The sequence below is a fragment of the Penaeus chinensis genome, chromosome 27, assembly GCF_019202785.1.
Source record: "Penaeus chinensis breed Huanghai No. 1 chromosome 27, ASM1920278v2, whole genome shotgun sequence".
NCBI lineage: Eukaryota > Metazoa > Arthropoda > Malacostraca > Decapoda > Penaeidae > Penaeus > Penaeus chinensis.
The window spans coordinates 19,117,201-19,119,700 of NC_061845.1; the positions used below are offsets into that span (position 1 = coordinate 19,117,201).

Genomic DNA, 2,500 nt, shown 5'->3' on the forward strand with positions numbered 1-2,500 from the left:
GTGTGTGTGCGTTTGAGTGTGCACACGTATATATATATATATATATATATATATATATATATATATATATACACATTATAAACACTGTAAGATGTAGAGTGTTTATGTCCTACTATATCACTGCTTCGTCGTAGAAATGACATGCTTTGTGGTAATCCAGATGTTGCCATACAGTACCTGGTAACTATGTGGCATATATGTGCATGTTACGAATCTGATATTTCAAATAAGGGAAAGATGCTATACTCATATAATTCTAGAATATTTGAATTATTTTTGTTATGAAATTGTGTAAAATTATGGGGCTGTAATTTTCGGTATAAATAGCGGGAGGAAGAAGGAAGCCATTACTCTGACGGCCCTTGGATTTCTTAATATTTGTTTATGGAAATGAAACTTCAGGCTCATAAATTTGTTCAAATGTTATTAAAGAAGAGTCAAAAGAGCGTGTCTACTTACAACCCTGTACAAGATAATAACATGGAGATATTATGACTTTCCAAAAATACTTGAATGGGACTGACACAGTATGCTTTTCTTAGGTTACTAAATGTTATTTTCGTGACTCACGGAGTTATCAGGAGATTAACCATTCATGTTCATGTAAAGCGGTTAAGACCAGTGGAGTATCCTTATCACAGATAACGGTGACGAGGAACAAAAGAGATTTATTTGAATTTGCTTATTTGCGTGTTATAGGATAATAAGGAGTGTACCTTGCATATAAAATATATACTGTTATTTATGCCGCAGTAAGGTGTACTTCGAATATCAATATATATTTTAAAATTGAAATAATACCATTTTTATACAGTCATATATGGACAGATTTTCCCAAGCCTTCAAAGACTTTGGACTGACAATAAGCATGAAAAAGACAGAACGGGATACTTTCCCAGATAAAAATCCCTGCCTAGGGCGGCACTTCTATGTTAGTCTTTCGCCCCAGCTAGAGAGGGAAAGACTGAAGTATGATTATTAGGAAGCTTAAGTAATATATAAGTATTATATATTACAATTAACAATGATGCCTCACTAAAATTTTAAAGATCATCTAAATGTTCATTTGATCAAGGAATGCAAACACCCACTCCGACACGCTGAAGACAAGGAGCTCACTTCAGGTATTATTTACGCCTTGGTGGGCAAAGTGAGAACCAGAGAACAATTGCGGAATGTCATTCACAAACATAATATTATTCTGATAGAAAAAAGTTAAAAATAACAATAATTAATGAAATCACCGAGACACTTGGCTTTACACGGGGTATAATTGTGCAGCTGGCAAGCTGTGTTGACACTTACCTAATATTCTACTCAACTTCAGTTATAGTACTGGCTTCCTCCTAAATTTAGTACTGTACTAATAGTACCAACTGTGGTATATAATATTGGAAAGAATATCGTCGGATTGTCCATTTCTGTTGAAATATAGGCAGCTGGCACGGTTGTGTGATGTATCATAATTAATAAAATGGGTGAATTGGCTTCCCTAAGTTCAGTGTCTTCTTTCTCGATTTTTGGTCAGTCGATGACATTCATAGAATCCACAACTAACTTTAATGCGTAGTTCATCCACAAGAATATTGTAGACACTTTGATCTATGCTCCTCTATGAGGGGGACACTCAGTATAGTTGTCTAGGGATCCCCGGACAGGGAAGACTACTATGACTATTGCTTAAGGTTCACCATCAGCGACATTCTGTCCTTTGTCAAATGAGATCAACAAGCACACTGACTAGGTTACAAGTACCCTAGGTTGACTCACCACCTGTATGGGTGAGCCAAAAGCTGCCAGGTCCAACCATGATGGCAGTTTAACGCACCTGCATCACCAGTACTCTCCCGTACGGCAGTGAGACATGGACCACATGTGCCAACCAAGAGCGGAACTGAACAGCTTTCATATGCACTGCCTTCGTCGCATCCGTGGTATTAAATGAGCGACAAAGTAGCCAAAGCTTGGACTTCCCTCCACGTCCAGGATGCTCAGACAACGCAGGCTAATGCTGGCATGGCCAAATGCACCAGATAGAGGACGCCCATATTCCAAAGGACAGTGCTACTGTGTTCTATTATATAGATTTGGACTGTGACGCAAGGCAAGAATATGGGAAAAGAATTAATACAAGTCTATCGTGCTGGAGCCACGTGTCAAATGAAAATAGCTTGATGTGGGCGATACAGGTGGTCGGGAATATTGCTATAATCGTATTCAGTCATTGCGTTTCGGGACAGTATCAAACCCGACTACCGGAATGTCAAATGACGTTTACCACTGTCGTATTCACGGTCGTTCCTAAGGCCTTTAACTGTCGGGATGGTTCAGAGTTACTAATATACTATATATCATTAACAAATGTGCCAGTTTTGTAGATTTCTTATATTCAGTCTCGTGACAACTCTCTTGCCTGACTGTTCTGACTCATCTAACCTTGATCTAACAATGATACGGATTTATTTCTTTGTAAAGAGTGGATGGATGTGGAAATTTCACC

General features: G+C 38.2%; 1 protein-coding gene across 4 annotated transcripts in view; it reads right to left on the bottom strand.

Moving 5' to 3' along the window:
• Positions 1–2,500, bottom strand: part of LOC125039433 — a 49,261-nt gene that overhangs the window by 17,718 nt on the left and 29,043 nt on the right. The gene's annotated exons all lie outside the window — the stretch shown is intronic.